The sequence below is a fragment of the Melospiza georgiana genome, chromosome 3 (assembly GCF_028018845.1).
Source record: "Melospiza georgiana isolate bMelGeo1 chromosome 3, bMelGeo1.pri, whole genome shotgun sequence".
In the NCBI taxonomy this organism is placed as follows: Eukaryota; Metazoa; Chordata; class Aves; order Passeriformes; family Passerellidae; genus Melospiza; species Melospiza georgiana.
In genome coordinates this window covers 61625835-61644705 of record NC_080432.1, presented here as the reverse complement: position 1 = coordinate 61644705, position 18871 = coordinate 61625835, and positions in this window count along the sequence as shown.

The following is an 18871-nucleotide window of genomic DNA, read 5'->3' as shown; positions in this document are numbered from 1 at the left end:
GCGCTGAGGGGTGGGCCCTGGTGGGGGCGGGGCGTGGGAACGCGGTGGGATCCCGGGAATGCACGGGAAGTTCCGCTGAACCGGGGAGGAATCTCAGTGTGCGGGCGGCCGTGCACTGGAACGGATTGTCCGGACAGGCTGAGGATCTCCCTCGCTAGAGAGAGCCGAGAACCGTCTGGTCGCAATCCCGGGCCGTGCGCTCTGGGATGATCCTGCCCGAGCAGGGAGGCTGGATCAGATGGAGCCCTGTGCTCCTTCCATCGTGACCCACTCTGTGATTTTGTGCATGAAACACTTGGCAGAAGATAGAGGACTGTTCAGGCATCTGACACAAGCGATGGAAAGAGCGAATTTCTGGGCTGTTAGCACTGCGAAAAGGCAGAATCAGGCCAATTAGTTTTTAACAACAGATATCACTGCAGGAATAACTACAGAAGGAAGCTGGTGAAGTTGCTGAAGGGTCTGAAGCACAAGTCCTGGGAGGAGTGGCTGAGGGGGCTGGCAGTGTTTAGCCCGGAGAAAAGGAGGCTCAGGGGGCAACTTAGCAGCCTCTGCAGCTCCCTGAAAGGAGCCTGTAACCAGGCGGGGCTTGGCCTCTTCTGTCAGCCAGCCAGCCACAGGATGAAAGGACATAGCCTCAAGCTATGCCAAGGGAGGGTTAGGTTTGTCAATGGGAGGAATTTCTTCATACAAAGAGCAATTTAACACCGGAATGGTCTGCCCGGGGAGGTGGTGGAGTCACTGTCCTTGGAGGTGTTCAGGGAAAGACTGGACATGGCACTTAGGGTAATGGTATAGCTGGCAAGGTATTCAGTCCAAGGTTGGACTCTATGATCTCAGAGGTCTTTTCCAACCTCAATGATCCTCTGACTCTGTGAAATGCACAGACTGACAATCGGAGACAGCTGTAAATACACAAATAGAGAGCCCTTTACAGCAAGAAGGTGGTGTTCTCTTTTATAACAGTTCTTTCAACCATTTTTTCATATTAGTTTTTCCAAATTAATTCCTTACTTGCCTGTATTGATTTTCTGCCATTCTCAGCCTTTCTGAAAGGGTGGGCTCAGAAGAGCTGCTCAGAACAGTGGTGTGCAGTAGCTTTGTGTGTTGGCCCTTACACCAACCTTATGTGGTTTGGCTGTCTTAATTGGCAATGTTTGATTTCGTATTCTTAGATTAAAATTAGCTGAAAAAGCATCACTTGGTCCTATGTTACAACAGGAAGTTGCTGCAGAACAGAGATGAAAGGGAAGACACAATCATATAGAATCATTTAGGTTGAAGAAGACCTCTGAGATCAAGTCCAGCCTCTGACTGATCACCTTGTCAACTAGATCATGGCACTACATCCAGTCATTCCTTTAAACACCTGCAGGGACAGTGACTCCACCACCTTCTTGTGAGCAGTCCATTTCAATGTATGATCACTCTTTCTGTGAAGAAATTGCTCCAACCTGAACCTCCCCTGGCACAGCTTGGGACCATGTCCTCTCATCCTGTTGCTGGTTGTTGGGGGAAGACGCTGACCTCCACCTGGCTACAATATTTTTTCAGGGAGTTGTAGAGAGCACTATGATCCTCCCTGAGCCTCCTTTTCTCCAGTCTAAACACTCCCAGCTCCCTCAGCTGCTGCTCATAAGCCTTGTGCTCCAGACCCTTCCCCAGCTCCATTGCCCTTCTCCAGACATACTCCAGCACCTCAATATCCTTCTTGAAGAGAGGGGCCCAAAACTGAGCACAGAACTCGATGTGTGGCCTCACAAGAACAGGGAGAGAATCACTTCCCTGTTCCTGCTGGTTACACCAGTGCTGATACAGGCCAGGATGCCAGTCTGTGGGACAGTGAGCCACTGGAGTGATGCACTTTGCTAGGAATTCATTAAGCTACCCTGTTTCACTCCTACTACTGGTGTGCATCCCTATACATATGGATAGGTAGGGCAGGCAGCTACTTTTAAAGGAGTGACATCTAGGTTTGTGTTGCAAGATGTGAATATCAAATATTTTCATTGTGAACTGGCTCTCTTGATGGCAGGAGTGAGGGCAGCCAAAGGAGAACTTCCATCACATTTACTGAGGTGGGGGGGCATGCTGTGATTCTGTGATAATGCAGATGCTCCCCACATGGGACCTTAAAGGTGTGACTCCTCATGTGAGTGTGCTGCAGCTGCTGTTGGTGACCTGATGCTGTGAGAAAGTCCCACAAGTGACTGCTGCTCACCCTCCTCCACTTGGTGAACTTGGACTCCACCAGCAAAGGGAAACAGGAAGGAAAATCATACACTTCCAGAACTCTTGTAGGAATAGTGGACAACAATTCCTGACTCAGTGAGATCTGATCACAGACTCATTTACAGGGCAGTTCACAGGGCCATGAGTCTCTTAATGAGTCTTGCCCTTTAGTTAGCACTTCTATTTCTATATTGTCCATGTCTTCTATTAACGATTTCCTCTCCTGGATTGGGACTTTTGCTTTCTTTAGTAGTGATGATGGTCTTTGGAGATTTAGAATATAAAGCTGAACTTTATTTTCTCATCTGTATTTTGTGAAAACTAGTAAGCAAGAGAGTAACATTTCTGCTTTCAGAAGAGGGGGAAAACACAATGGCCCCAAGAGGGTGCCTGCTGTACATGGCAATATCTGTCTGAGCCTCTCTTTTTCTCTCACCCTTGTTTGGTAAGAAGTATCTTTCCTAGATTTCAGGATAAACAACCTAGGCATGATCCTCCTGCCGAGGGAAGGAGGAGATAACTCCGGACAGAGTAACAGTCACATTCTGACCTTTCCCAGGTCACCATTGTCTCGGCACTGCTCGAATCCTTCCTGGCTTAAAGCTGAGAAGTCACTTCCCAGATCTCCCTGCCCACTTATTGGGTCAAGACTCAGTACCCCTTAGGACTTTTCAACTCAAGAAGGAGAGGAAAGTGACTCAGATTCGAAAATACCCTTGGGTAGAGGTGCACTGAAACAACACTAGAGGTCCTTTAACAAGTAATGATTTTATTTGAAGAAAAATTCACATTTGTTAATGCAAAGATGAAGGCACACAGCTGGCAAAACACTACGTTGGTAAACCTTGCAGTATCATATGAGAAAGAGGAGAATGAAAAATAGAGAGAGAAAAGAAAAAAGAGGGGGGAAGATAGAGAGATCATCTCTACTGAAGCACTGAGCAAGAGAGATCTTGGAGATCTCTAAGAGCAGTGGAGATCTTTGGAGTGTCAGGAGCACTAGTTCTGAAGTACACTCCAACACAGGGGCACAAATTTTACCAAAGAGCTGTCCCTGCTTTGGGGAAGAAAGAGGAGCAGGCCTGTTGATTTGTCTGTAAGGTGGCTGTATTCTCAGCCACTGTTATAAAGGATCTCAAATGCCAGTTTTTACTTTTGGAAGAAGTGGAGGTGAGCCCATGCTGCCATCATAAATGGGGGCAGGGCAACTAATTTATATGTAAAAGTAAAAATTTATACTTAGGAACTGTAGTGAGATAGAATATAAGAAAATAAAGATAGTATAGAAAGTAATCTTACCCCTAAGGAGTTGCAGCTGGGCCAATTATCAGAGATTAGGGACAGGCCTGACTTTAACAGGCCACAGCTGTAATCAATGAGAAGAAGAGTGCTATAAAAGAGTGGGGTAGCTGGGTGAGAAGGGAACGGGGGTCAGTTGGCTGCTTTGTGAAGAAGAAAGAGGCAGTGCTCTGAGGAGATGCCCACAAGAAAACACCAAGAAGGAATGAAACTTTGTGATAGGAGACACCAGTATGGAACCCCTGCAATAAGACAACAAGGAACAAAGAGAAGGATGACAAAGACTGTGGGTCTAGTGAAAGGGCAGAGCAGAGCATGACACTTAGGCAGCACACCCCTCTTCTGCTTGGCTGCAAGGAAAAGGATCATCCCCTCCCTCAGCACAGCATTCACATATCTCATGGAAATCTCTTAGCTACGTATCTTGTGACGTATCTCACGGAACACTTGACTGTTATCTTGCCTGTTGTGGCTTCACTGCAGTGTTTGAGGCATTTCTTAGGAGGATACAAAGGAGTCTTCACCCACTGTGTTCATCTTTTGTCTGAAGGAGTTTTGCTTTTCTGTCTAGCCACTTACTTTTAAAATAAGGTGGAAAAATCCCTGTTTCAATTCAGCAGCTAATGATTAAGGATCCTAGGGATTAACACCCAGTAATTTTTCTACTGTTCTAAAGAACTTCAGTGCATTATGGAAGATAATTGCCATTTAATCTAGCAAAATAAAAAGGAGCAGTATAAAGAGAAGAGAATATGACATAAAATAAGACTATGTGATTTTTTTTGACCACAATTGAGAACATAGCCTCCCTTGCCTATGAATAAAAATTCCCCTATGCTTTCAGTAGCAACTCTTAAAGTCCAGAAAAAGTAAGCAAATAATAAAATCAGGAGACATGCTCCTTTGCAAAGGGTTTCTTTTTTGAGGGAGGCTGGAGAAAGCAGCATGCTACTTGTTATGGTATTTAAAAGTTCTTTTTTAGTTGCAAAGGCAAGCAGAAATCTGCTAAAGAAAATCAAAATTGTGCACCTCCAAATTGGTTCTGGCAGGAAATGTGAATGTTTGTAGCAAATGAATGCAACTGAGGGCAGATAGACTCTGTTCCCTGCACTACAATGGCTGTATGCTAAGCTGTGCCTCAGCAAACCCATGTGTTACTCTGGTGGTTAGCTAGCAGGAGAAATCTATTCAGCTCCTTTGATAAAAATCACCATATGACAGAAATGGCAAGATGGACCCCAGTGGAGACATAATACTGTTCCAGTCTATTCCAGATTAATAAAATTGTGAGCAGTATTCTGTAGCCTGGTAGGAAATTATTTTCATAGGTTAAGCTCTACCTAACTTCCAGAGTGTTTGGTGTGTATATAATAGAAAATAGTATGACTGTCATAGTGGGACTTTGAAAGTGTTATCATATAATTGCCACCATCCACAGTGCATAATGCTGCTTGAGACAAAAGAGTGGAGGATTTAAATATTTTTTAGAGAGCTACAAAGAACAGCATGTTATTGTGTGCCAGAAACCATCATGTAAGCCTGTAAGCTAAGAACCCAGCATGAGAAAAACACCATGGAGCTACGATGGCAAGCTTCCCCTTTTTCACTTCTTCAGGGCTTCCACTCTTTTCTGTTTCCTCAAAACTGAGAAGTTCAACATATCACTTGTGCCTTTCTGCCTCTTAGCACAGCATCTCCTGGGGGCATCTACCTGCACCCCACAGAACTGCACACTGCAGGCCATCTGTCCCAGCTCACGTGTGTGCACAATTCTTGTACACCCTCGTCCATCTGCCACTCAGCTGAGCTACGTGCTGCTTTTGTGAAAACCAGGTGATACACCTGACCTCAGGACTGACAGCAGCAGCTGAGCTGTCACTGGTGGGAGTTAAGCCCATTTCCCTTTTTCCAAGAGAAAAGGACAGTTAAAAAGACTATCTAAATATAGAGCAGGAAAAAAAAAAAATAACCATGTCATTGCATCTAGGACATCATCTAGAGTTACTATGTAGGATTTGGAATCCAGTTCTTGGAGTTATTTAAATATATACCTAAATAAGGTGTTTTCATTGCTTTAATATTCCTTTTATAAGCCTTTTTTTAATGTAACAAAAATGCATAAAGAAAAAGTTTGCAGTTTCTGAGAAAAACCAAACCTTCTAATAAAACTGGAATTAAATAAATAAAATATTTAAAATAAAATCAGTAAAAGCATTTGGAAATTTAGGATCAAAATATAGATGTTTGTAACATAATACCGAGCACAATGGTTTGAAAAAGCTGAAGGATGCTCACAACAAAGAGATATTTCAGACATTATCTATTAGAGATATATTTCTTGGCAGTGAAAAATGCTGATTTTCACACTCTGGTAAGAGAAGATTTGAATTCATAACGTGCTCTGTAATATAAAAAACAAGCAAAACAAAACTTCTTGCAAAATTCTTACCGATGCTTTATACTTTAGAAAAAAGGCAAATAAAATTGAATTTGAAACAAAAATGAAACTGTTTATTCCAGAAGTCTTCTGGAACTATTTTATTTTGGTCTCTTTTCTCATAAAGAAGTGATAAGCAGCCTTGGTAGTTTCTGTCAAAGAATATATGAACTTCATCAGGGTTGTTATTTCTTCGATTTATCATCTTAGAAGTACAGAAATATCTGCAGTTCTCAAGCCAGAAATCAATGTATTTGTTTAACACCAATGAAAATCTGCCTCCACAGATGTTTTCTTTGAGTTTGACAAGGTTTGATGTTAAAACAAGTACATAAATATTGATGTGGCTTCATTGCAGGGGGTTAATAATCATTCTCTTCAGAGGAGTATTATATTAAATTGTCATTCCAAAAATCACCGTTGAGCCCGCTTGGGTGACTACCTGAGTGAGAAAAAGCAGCAGTTTCAGAGAGGGCAGGCAGTGCATTTGCTCTGGCTCTGGGCTGCAGGAGCAGGCAGTGCTGACTCACAGAATGCACAGGGCATGGAGGAGCTGAGGAGATGCCCCAGAGCTGTCCCCAAAGTGCCCGGGGCTTTGGGGGAGCTGTCCCCAAAGTGCCCGGGGCTTTGAGGGAGCTGCACCTCGCCTGGGTGCTGTTAGTGCCAGGCAGCATTGCTGTGGGACACACAGGGATGTTGCTCTCTGCAGTGTCCCGGGGAGGTGGATACCATGTGATGCTGAGCCACAGGGGAATTACAGACTGGCAGATCTCAGCTGGGCAGCAGAGCTGGCTGCTTTCTGCTGCTACTGGCACCTGGTCCCTTGTAACTATTGCCTGAAAGGTGCAGTAAATCTGGAACAGGAGAAGCCCGAGTGTGGTGGTACTTGGTTGATGCTGCTGTTCAGGGAGAAATGTTAAGACAGCAGAAGCCTTTAGACCCTCTGTCATGTGGGTCCCTGGAACAAGTCTTTAGTAGAAAGGCACCTGAATCATCCCTGGGAGGAGGTTTTGCTTTGGCCTGGGGAATTAACTCACTAAGGCAACAACCTTAACTAATAAGAAAGGATATTTTCTCTGAATATAAATGTCGTTGTATTTCTAAATGTGTGTACACTGAGGCTTATTAATCAAACTATAATTTTGTTGCCTGTTCTTGGCCTAAAATTTAGAAATGCAATGAGCGATAAGAAGTTAGTCTGGGACTCCAAATGTGTATTTTAGTTTGTTTTCCTACATAGTACCACAGGGAGCCCAACCTAATGGGGGCTGATGGAATGACCCATGTAAATGTGCAGCTCTGGTTTGTGGTTTTATCACCAGCACAAGTGGTGCAAGCAATTTAAGCATTTTGATACTTCTATACATATTTGTATTTATATTTTGGTAATTCTATACATATCTGTATACATTTTAGTACTCCTATACATATTTGCAACTTCAAATTGCAGAAACATGTAATCAAATTTTAATATTTTTCTTTAATCTCCAGCAACTGTAGATATTTTCTTGTTATTACTCTCTACTTTGCCTTTCCACATCCAGGCAAACCCAGATGTATGGATTTTGTTCTAGCTGTAAAACAACAAAAAATAATTCTCTGTCTGCTATGCTCTCACTAGGGTAGATGCATAACGTGTAATGTAGCCCTACAGTTCCAAAGATTGTACACAAATGTCAATAAAAACCATGCTTCAATCCAATTTCCTTCCTGCTTTCAGTGCTCTGAGGCATTTTCTTTTTTGACTGGTTTTGTTCCAAGGCATTGTCCTACACATGGACAATGTGTACCACAGGAATGTCCGTGCCTCCTAGCTGGGCTTGGTAACATCCACATTCTCTGACTGGGGAAATGAGTCAGCAGAAATTACTGTGCATCACTGAGCACTGTCTCAGGGAAAAAAAACCCCACCTTGTCACACAATGAAACAATGAAATATTACATCTCATGACCCTGCTTGAGTAAAAATAAACCTTTTTAATTGAGGAGGTAATTGGAAGCTATTGAGAGACGAGAGAACAGGCTTTTATTTGAAATATGATTGCAAGAGAAAGTAATGAGGTCAGAACAAAATAAATATTTTCTCTTTTTTCCAACAAAGTATTACTTTTCATTAACTATGGTTTGTTTCTCTAGGCAACAGGAACACAATACAAAAATTTTGCAGAATACTCTCCTGGGATGCTTATGGACCTGCAGATGTTCCTAGCTGATAAAATCCTAGGTCTGGAGCACAGATGGAAAGTGATAAATGATTAAGATGTTATAGGATATAAATAACAATACTACAATGTTGTGTGTAGAGATATCAGCAAAACAAGGAATGCTTATCTGCTGGCTTGGTAAGCATCTTGTTTATGGCTGATCACTTTTGCAACAGCTCTGGCTCCTGCCCAAAGCACAAGTTGGTATGTTGCTGCCAGCCCAGAGTGGCTCTTCCCTGCCATCCCTGCTGGGCTGAGGAAATGGGATGGGTCCTGGCTGCCAGCTCTGCCCTGCAGACCCTGCTGAGGTCTTCCACCACCAGCAGCTCCCCGGGAGCCCTGCAATATCTGATCCACAGGGAGAGCAATGAGGGCACCTAGGCCAAGGGTGCACCTAGGCCAAGGGTTTTTCTTTCACTTCTACTTGGAAACCACACTTTCCAGGAAGCCTTCCAGAAAAGATTAACCTGGTGGGAAATAAAATTATCCAGTTTTAAGCCAAGTGGTTAGAACTAAGGCAGTGCCACGTGCTGCTGCTGATGGGATCCTAGAAAGGAGAAGAGTCAGGTGAGCTCCCCGCACTTGCTGCTGCCCTGGGGTTGGTCCTGCCCTGGGCACAGATCAGGGCATTGTTGAAGAGTGTGATGTCAGAAGACCTGAAGATACATCTCTGGTAGTGCAGAAAGGTTAGCTTATTTGCAGAGAACCAGCCACTCACCATTATTTATGAGTTATCCACCAAAAGTAACCCTGGATGCCAAGTTTTGTTTTGCTGTGCTACCCTGGTAACTCCAGAAGAATTATTGCAGCTGCTGGTCTTGTTTCAAAATTTTTGCTCCTTGCTATCTAGCCAAAATCCAGCATCATTTGAGAAGGGAAATAGAGGTAGCATGTACACCAAGTAAATCCTCACAGATATTTTGTTTCAACTTCTTGTGACTTGAAAGCTTGTGCAGTTTGGCATGATTGAAGTCAGTCAAAATTTTTCTTTGGGTTGGGTTTGCCTGATGAAACTTTGGTGTGGTTTGATGTTTTGGTGCCACTTTTCCCAGGCAATATGCCCCTTTCACATGTGCTTCTGCCCAGGCAAGGTTGTTTCCTGAGGAGCCAAACTGATTGTTCCCCATATATGCCTTGCATTTCTGAGGGGTTCTGGTGATTTTAGTGTTGTTTGAGCAAGAAGACTTAAATTTGAGTGATCTTCAAGACACTAAAGTGAGATAACATAAGAACAACCTGCTCCCGAGCAGTCTTTGTTGTTTGTCCTTCAGCTGCAGATACTTCCCTCTCTCACAGGCCTGAACTATTGTATGCTAAACAAATAGCTTTCTACTGAATAGCTGACTTCCAATACACAATTACCATAATTACTGTAGGTATTGTACACTTCTGTCCACAGAGTAAGAACTGCATCTAATCAGAATCATCCCATAAACTGTGTAAAGATTTGATACTCCTTACCAGCACTGAATGCAGATTGCCTTCAAAGCAAAAGTTTCTGAATACATTATCTACACTACGAAATTAAAAATAGCATCCAACTGAGTAACATCTTCCTCTCACCCACATGGCATATCTTCAATCAAGATAGTTAAATCGGAAAAAGAGACCAAGCAGTTTAATCTCAGCATTCTAAAAAGTACAATTTACAACCGTGAAATGTTAAGAGACTTTTTTAACACTCCTTAGAGATCTTCCACACTCTCACACATTCCCTGCAGCCTCAAGGAGCCACTGTGAACTCTGGTCTTGCAGCATCAGGTCTTCCTTTGACACCTAATGGGCCAAGATTTCTCTTTCTTCAGCTGTGAGGGCTTTGAACTAGAAAGTATATGCGGAGGTGGAAGGCATAGCTGAAAACAGGTGTGGTTCTCACTTCACAGAATAGCTCTTCATCTGAATTTTTACTGGGTAGACTTTTTTTTTTTTTTTTTAGTTTTGCTGTAATTTTAAATTTTACTATATTAGAAATGAATGAACAAAACTAAAAACAGAGTACATAACCAAAGCTGAAGGCAGTTCTCACTACATATCCCTGGATTCTTCTCCTTACCCTCCTCCTCAATTTCTAGAAGAAAAAATGAGGGCAAAAAGTTAAAAGCTATGTTAAATAAGGGTGGAGTAAGTATATGTCCAAATATTCTTTGGGATTAAGTCCTATACGTGTGTCATCAGTCTATGTACATGTAGTCACAAAATGAAAGCACACAATGACCTTTCATGTGGCTTTGGGCCGAAGAATAAAATTTTAGGATGATTTAGAAAATTGATTGAAAATGTGTTATTTGAGTGGTGCATATTACATTGTCTGGTAAAGGAGAGCAAGAAGAAAGAGTGAGATACAGATTTGTATCCCCTGTTGACAGTGGTTGGAATTTAGAGAAAAATAAAAGCCAGCTAAAGAAAAGATAAACTAAGTGCAGGTACCATTTAGAAATCAGAAACACAATAGGAACTGAGATACAGCATAAACTGCAGCACAAGCATTAGTTGAATTTAAATAAAGACATGGAAATCAATAACTGTCTATTGCTGTAGTGACAGCAGCTGCCAAATTGGTTGAGCTGGTTTGGGTTAATTTATTGGGGACTTATGGTTTGCAGCTAAATAAAAAGTGCAGTGGTGATGAAAGGAGTCTTTTTAGAAGCTGTTGTTAAGAAAAGAGGAAACAAAACCAAGCATACACTATGAAAACAAGCACATACTATATTTATTGAGAAAACATCCTCTAGAATAAAAATAAAGGCTATGCCATGAAATTAGTATGTGCTTTCACAACAGACTTGTACAGAAAACTTGAAAACCACAAGGACACACTGTTTACATAGAATCATCCTGTATATGTGGACATTCTCTAAACAATGCAACTGACTGCTATTTAGGCATATTTATTTTCTCTTCAGTGACTTCTCTATTTTATTGAAGAAAATGTTGATTACCTATGACTTTTATTTACAGTATGGCAATGCAGCTACTCAGCCATGTACTCTTTCTGTCCCTTCATCTGGTCATTGCTAAACAAGATTCAAGAATCACCTTGTGAGTTACAGTTAATAATCTACGTGGTTTACCTGCAAATCTACACGATTTACCTATATGAGGGGAATAAGGGTTTTGTGAGGACCCCACTTTCCTACACAAACCTTGTAATCAGGCATGTATCATCAGCCTGCCTAATGATTGCTCTGTCCTCCACCCCTGAAAGTCAACTCTTGTGAGGACTCAGTTGTACCTCCCCAGGACAGAGACAGCCCATCCTGCAGCTGGCCCAGAGCTGGGCTGCTTGGGCACCTGCTTGCAGCTGCTGTTTTTTCATAGAACCATTGTATGGTTTGGGTTGTATGGAAGGGTCCTTAAAGGCCTTCTAGTTCCAAGCCCTCTGCCCTAGGCCAGGACATCTTCCCTTTGACCAGGTTGCTCAAAGTGCCATTCAACTTAATCTTAAGCATTTCCTGGAATAGGGCTTCCACAGCTTCTCTGGACAACCTATATCTGTGCCTCACTTCCCTTAGAGTGAAGAATTTTACCTGTCTCTCTCCCAGTGTGGGTATTTATGTTGATCTACTTCTTTTACTTGACTAATGACATTCAAAAGTTTGGACAAATGTATTTACCTTTGAGACCTTTCCAAATTTCAGTGAATTTTTTTCCTCAATCACCTTCTGAATATTTTTGGTATTTTGTCAGGAAGGGCCGTGGAGGCAATAGGCACAGTTAACATGCTGGCTATATTTCCTTAGACAAAGAGGATAAAAGTGTTCTTTAACTGAGTGAGACTCTTCTCTTTGAGTTTTCTTCACTGCTCCTGGCCTTCCTTTTTGATCATTTTCAATTCAGCTCCATGTCTACAAATAGTAAGTAAGATTTTTTTAAAGAAACTAATGGTTTTAGGTGCATTCTTAATGTCCAATTCAAAGTGTATGAGAGGGTCTGGTATTTCAGAATATTGTTACTTCAGTATTTATAGAAAATCAGAATCTGTTAATGCCTTGTAAGCTTGTTTTGCTTGGGTACAGCCAAAAATTTTAATAGTGGTTAAGGTAGATAATCAGGAGAGCAAACATCCAAGTATGATGGTTGGAGCTCTGTGATCTAATCCATGAACCAAATGTGAACCATTAATTATAAGTGGATGAGAGATATAAATGAAATGTTGCCTACTTTGAGAAAGGATGACAAAAGGCAACTAGCTGATGGAAATTCAAGATAAAAAGCATTTGAATGTACTTCCTGAGGACAGGCAATGAATTCAAGCTGCTGGATCAGCTGGACTTCAAACATTTTATCACTCGTGGTCGTGTTACACTTGATGTTTGTTTTCCAGCCTTAGTAAATGCAATTTTTGTGATAAATCCATGGTTAGGTCAAAAAAAGTTGCATTGGTGGACAAGACTGAGAATGTCTGATTCTGGAGGAACCAGGATGCTGGGATTCGAAGCGCCCCAAGGACCAACCAGTCATAGCAACAAGCTGAGGAGCCAGGCTACCCAGTGAGGATCAAGGTCTTGACATCCCTGCAGTGGCAGGTGGCCAGTGAGACAGTGCAGCCACTTCACCAGAAGGAAGTCACAGAGAAAAAGCAATTAATGTGTCATCAAAGCCACAGCAGCATACTGTCAGGGAAATGAGGGGAAAGAGAGCTACAACAATGATTCTAATAGATCCTGAAGTAATGAAATGCTTCCAGAAATGCATTGCTTGGATGGAAAGTCAAAATGATAAAGTCTGTGCAATTTCTGTCATCAAGGCAACTCCTTATGATGACCATAAATAAGTATTTAAAGAAACATATGTCATCTGATACTGTTCTCTTTTTTGTTATAGCACAGAAGATGTGTAAGCATTAGTGAGAACTATTTTTTATAGTGCAGTGAACTATCTCATTTTGAAGGAACAGTGCTTTTCTGCATCAAGGTTTTGAACAAATGTATCAAGTACTTTGCAAATAGTTGGAGGCGTGTAGTTTGTACACCATATCCTCATTCTATTTCTGGGTATCTGATTCTTGTTGTGTATGTCTTGCTTTAAGTAATAGCTATAAACCACAAATAAATACAGTATTATGTGGTATTTTATGAGAAAACTCGTGGGTTAGGATGAAGACAATTTAATAGGAAAGCAAAAGCCATTCACAGAAGCAAAGCAAAACAAGGAATTCATTCCCTGCTTCCCATGGGCAGATAGGTGTCTAGGCATCCCCAGGAAAGCAGAGTTCCATGACATGTAGCAGTCATTTGGAAAGAAAAACACCATTGCTCCAAATGCCCCCTCCTTCCTCCCTCTTTCTCTGGCTCTATGTGCTGAGCATGATGTTGCATGGTTTGCATTATCTCTTTGGTCACTTGGGGTTGACTGTCCCAGCTGTGTCCCCTCCAAAATCCATGTGCACCCCCAAGTGTCCTTGCTGGTGGAGTGGGGTGAGAGACAGAAAAGGCCTTGGTTCTGTACGAGTGCAGCAGTAACAAAGACATCTCTGTGTTAGTCTTCTCTGTTATCTCTGCATTGTTTCCAGCACAAATCCAAGCCACAGCCCTGCATCAGCTACTGCAAAGAAAATTAACTCTATCCCAGCTGAAACAAGCACAGATTTGCGTTATTTTATTGAGTTACTACACAGTGATGTGCCATTCTGTCGCATTGCATGCATTTAGAAAAATAATGAAAATAATGATTGTGAAACTAGAACAACAGGCTAGAAATTCCCCCAGCTGAAACCTCTGTGTTCATTTACAACCAGGTATAGCAGGAAAAAAGTGAATAAACTGATCAGTCTGCTGGCAGTGATTTTAAGGAATCCTTTCCATCCATCCTGAACAATTGCAAATGCATAAAGGAGGTGCAGTGCAGAAAATGAGATCCTTTCAGTTAAAGGTCACCACAAAATCCTACTAATCTTTAAGGCATTCCACTTCTCCTTATTTTATTTGCTATTGCAGACTTTAAAAATACCTAATTAGGGAAGCTGATAAAGTGTCCTGTATAGAGTCTTACATAAACAGTGACAGACTGCAAACAGAAAAATTAACATCCAGAGGTATTCAACATGTTAATTTGGGCTTCTTTTCCTTTCCTTTTCTAAAATTTTTTTACGCACTGGAAAGGTTCTTTAAAGGATGTCAGGTATTTATCACGCATTGTTTACTTGCTAAACTGATATTTGTAAAACTTCCCCTGATTCTTTAGTCACATGTAAAAGATTTTCACTTTGAAAAGACTGCTAGCCTTTTCCACCTCTGATATTTGTGATTTTTAATTTTTTTTCCTTCTTTTTGTTTTACAGAATGTTTATAAGGGTTCTGTGTGGAGAAATGAAGGGCACAACAGCCAGTAAACACAAAGCTGTTTTCTTCAGTGCTTACTGTAGTCATGGGGAAAATTTCAGAAATTACTAGCTGGGTGCAGTTTGTCTCAGAGCAGTGCAGAGCTGTGTTGTTACATCGTACAGCTGGAGTAAACTTTCCATCTTCACTGGTGCCATTTGTGACTGCAATCTGCAGCATAAGGTCCTTCTTACCCTCAGCTGCAGCCTGAACGCCGAGATGGCAGGAGAGAGCAGGAACACCTTTCCCTCATTCGTGCACAGCAAGGGCTTCCTTTCCATATGTAGGTGTTACCAGTCTTCACTGGTACCAGACTGAATTCCTGCAGATGGCTTTACAAGGAGCTGTCCTTGAAAATCACTGGAAAATTTGGCTAGCTGATGCTTCAGCTGCCATATTTCCCACAGCGTACCAAATCTGTCTCCATAAGGGATGGTGACTTCTTGTTAAATTACTTGTCCTGTTAGTTACAATCTAATTAAGTAGACCTGTCTCGTTAATTTGTATTAAATCCCATATATCCAAGGTACTGTCTCTCCCTTCACACTTATATAAGTCCCTGCCTGGTGAGTTCAGCCAGAATGATTCAGACTGACATTTCCAAATTAAATTAGAAGTCTGTGGATTTTAAATGGACAGTCTCATGCTCAGGAACTGTGGACCTTTGACTTTGAAATGCACTTTTCTTTTTGGCCTGATGTAGTGTAAGCTTGTTGGAATGCAAGTCCCAGCACAAATTTATCTATTTACTCATGTTGTTTCTCAGGGGGGAATTTCAGGGAAATCAGGGGATTTCATGGCAGTGGAGTTTTATCAAAATTAATCTAACTGGATAGAATTGGTGTAAGTGGATTTTGTAAACATTGTGGAGCATTTTGGCCTAGGGGGCACCCTAAGTACATTTTTGCAGATAGAATATAAATACAGGAATGATTTTAAACATTATCTGGGACTGAACAGTCATGTTTTTTAGCAAAGGAGACATTCAGCTGACTTCTTATTCACTATTTGGGAGCGTCCCCATTGCCATGAGACCAAAATTTGTCTTTGGATTTCACAAGAGCAGATGCCCAAGAAACCTTCAAGATTTGAGATGTGCCCTCTCTGTAAGGAATGGAAACCAGCTGCCTTTGACTATTGCATGCCACTGCTTGGAGGGCACAGGCTTGTGGCAAGGGAACCCTTTGTGAGGTGAATTTCTGCAGAGGAGAGATCAGGCCCTTTGTTTTCTGGACCCCGTTCTTCCGGTCTCTCTCCTTAGCAGCCGGCATGAAGCACTGCTGCTGAAAGTTTTTTAAAATTGAGTTATAAAAGCAATCAGTTACTTATTTTTAAATATAGAAAGAATTACTCGTAGCTTATTAACAGCTCTACTAGCCAGAGATGAAAACTGCTGAATGTCTGAATAAATCTGCTCTATTTATCACTTCGTGGAGTCTATAATCCTCAGAGAGTGTAAAAAATTTACAAGACATCCCTGAATACTGAATTTTGCATTGATTTGGATCTCACATTTGTTTGAAAGACATCTGAAATCATAACCAGACAGACACTTTCCTCCTGAGAACGCCCCAGTAGAGGAACTTTTGTAAAGGATGTAAAATCACCTAAATCTGTAAAATATGCTGACAGTAGTGTGACTTGAGACAGTGGGCAAGAGGGTGTTGGATGACTACCAATGTTAACTTTCAAATTTCTGGGAATCCTTGGGTTTCAATGAGTGTCTATTCCTGTCCCCCCCCCCCCCCAAAAAAAAAAGAAAAAAGAAATGGAGAGTAAGCCCATACAGTCAAGGTTTGTGTAGAAGCTATTGCGAGTTTCTAAGTATTTCAGAAGTGAGTCCTAAATTTCATGGGTTAATCCTATTTAATTTTAATGAATCTACTAGTACAGGAACAGCTGAGCAATCAGACCTTTTCAAAGCTCCATATATGCAGACATCGATCCATTTATGTTCATTTCTTAGCTGTTGCAGCAGATAAGTGTAAGCAATCAAAACTTAAAAATGCTGTTGCTTTATTTCTTACAGATAGGGCAACTTGAAAGGCTAAATACAAGAAAGGAGGTAAAAACCAGTGCTGTAGCTGGCACATGTTTTAAACAGAAACCTATGAGAAATATTTACTTCGCTAAGAGAAAAGGAGAAAATTCAAAAAATAATGAATATATTAGTAAGATTAAATCCCTGTTTTATCTGAACAAGCCTGCTAGATGATTGTTCCAAATCTTTGGTCACAAGCAAGCAATTCAGTATCTACAGCAGTGGGCTACATATGCATATTTTGCGTGTACACTGTTTGTATATAGCAGGTGACATTTCTAAATCATGAAAAGAAAGCAGCTAAGTGAGCAGAATAAAAAGGACTGGAGACAATTTATCAGATAGCTGATATATATATGTTTCAATTTATTTCAGACAGAAACACATGAGCTTTCTGCTTGTTTCCAAGGCAGAATAAAATTGTATAACTTTAGCATCATTGATCCTTGCAGAATAGCTTTAAATCTCCCCAATGATTTAGTTGGAGAGTCTGTACAGCTAGACAGTCAATCTGGCTTGTTTCTCTTGGTAGGAAGTAGAGGAGGGAGTAGCCATGTTAGGGAAACCAAAAGTGGGATTTCAACAAACCAGGTTTCCAGGATTTAGCCATTGCTACTCCAAACAAACCTCCTTTCAAATCATTTTCTACAATACACTGGCCTTTCTCATAAGAGCTGTACAGAACTTTTCCAGTAGAAAATTTTCTGTTAAAAGAGATAATTCTGCTGAAATAGGAGTAGAAAAGAAGAATTTTTTTTTTTTTTGAAGAAATACTGAAAAATCCATTTTATGTTAATGATTGATTTTATCTGAAGTAAAAAACTGTTCTGCATTGTATGAAATGTTTAAAAAGAAAACAGAACAAAACACTTTGGATGCCATCAAAACAGAATATTTCAATCAACCTCCAAGTGATTTTTAAATTGTGTAACATGGGAACATGAAAATTATTCACTTGTCCTTCATTTCACAGAGGAAAAATATTCAACAGCAGGCAATTTCCCTTGGAAAGGAATTGCTGCTTACAAGACAGCTCCAGCCTTGCTCTGGTTTTGTCCTGATTCCCTGCTTGATGGCAGCTCATATCTCTGCAAAAAACGCAGTCCCATGTAGTGCCTCAAGGATGGTTACCAGATGATAAAGGGACCATCTGTTCAGAAATTTGTGAAGGTGGTAGGACTGGGGACATGGGCTGTTTCTGAGGGGAGAAGTACTAGATCTGTGGGACACAGCAGGATCGGGAGGTGTAGGAGTCAGGGACAAAAGGCAGTGGGATGACTCTGTGGGACAAAGACAGCAGTGCTACTGATCACCCATGGCTGCTTCCCCGTGGGCAAAACCTTTGCTTTCCCCATTAGGGAAGGGGAGATCAAAGCCGCTGCAATTCGAGAGCTGTCTTTCCCTGGCCTTTCCTAAAAATATGCCAGATGTCTTCATATGAGCCCCAGACTTCTGCCCATTTCCACCTACTCCAGCTGCTGCTGCAGGGCTGGGAGAGGCAGCGTTTGCAGCCATGGCTGGGCACCAGGACCCAGTGACCTGCTTTCCAGTCTCAGCAAAACTCAGACCATCACTGAGGGAAAGCAGCTCTGTGTGACAGCTCTGCACAAGCATCAGCATAAAGACCTGCTGTCTTTCTGAGTGCCAGGTTACAGGGGATGAGGGCTACAGGGTGCTGTGTGTCAGGAAGAGCCAGAGAAGCAACCCAAAACTTAACCATTGGAATAATTTGCTGGCGTGCTGCAGGCTCGTTGTGTCAAGAGCAGAAGCTAAAGTTTAATCATTAAAACATGGGTGAAGGGGAATTTGTTCCTCCTTTTGTGCACATCTGAATGTCTCTCCAGAACTGCCCTGGGCTGGCCTTGGGGAAGCTTCATGCCCACAGGCAGAGGACAGGCAGCCCTTCAGACCCTGATCCTTGGGAAACATTACCTGCAGGGAAAGAGGGCACCAGCAACCCCCTGGGATGGGTCCTCCACAATAAATACAGCTCGTGGATAAACACAGTGCAGACAATAACTAGCTGTGTGACAATAAAATCAGCTCAGATATTGACACAAGGAGAAGACACCCCTGAGGCAGCACTCACTGCAAACCCATCTCTGAATGAGCAATAGTTAAATGTTTGTCCTTGCCTCTTTCTTTCAAAAGTAGGGCAAATATCTATAGAGTTCCCAGCGGGGAGGTAATCTAACTTTAACTTTCATACAGTCAAGTAAAACACCCGAGACCTGTGTTAGGGATGCAAGCAGGTCGTCTGAATTATGATTATTCAATCTGGTATTATTTTAATCTGGCATGCCTCTCACGTGCTTCATTTAGGTTCATCTTGACCTGA